At 43.6% G+C, this 296-nt stretch overlaps 1 non-coding gene across 1 annotated transcript; it reads left to right on the top strand.

The window, feature by feature from the left end:
• The first annotated feature begins 108 nt into the window (after window positions 1-108).
• Window positions 109-181, top strand: TRNAK-CUU (transfer RNA lysine (anticodon CUU)). Its single transcript has one exon. It is a non-coding gene; the product is annotated as a tRNA-Lys (tRNA).
• Window positions 182-296: the final 115 nt, after the last annotated feature.

Consider the following 296-nt stretch of genomic DNA (forward strand, 5'->3'; position numbering starts at 1 on the left):
CAAAAAAAGAAAAAAAAATTAGACAAAATCTAGAATCCCGCATTCCTAGCGGGTTCAAGAAGAATTTCTATGTCCTCATAATAAATTGGGGGAAGCCTTTTCTTAACTGCCCGGCTAGCTCAGTCGGTAGAGCATGAGACTCTTAATCTCAGGGTCGTGGGTTCGAGCCCCACGTTGGGCGATGCTTTTTCACTTTCTCCTGCAGTGGTTTTTCTTAACTGAATTTCTGCACACTAAGAAGCGACGTCCCAAACCGCCGTCAAACAGGAGGAATTTTGGAGATCAACACTTTTAAG

This window comes from Leptonychotes weddellii, unplaced genomic scaffold, assembly GCF_054177405.1.
Source record: "Leptonychotes weddellii isolate Sample4059 unplaced genomic scaffold, ASM5417740v2 HiC_scaffold_182147, whole genome shotgun sequence".
Classification (NCBI taxonomy): domain Eukaryota; kingdom Metazoa; phylum Chordata; class Mammalia; order Carnivora; family Phocidae; genus Leptonychotes; species Leptonychotes weddellii.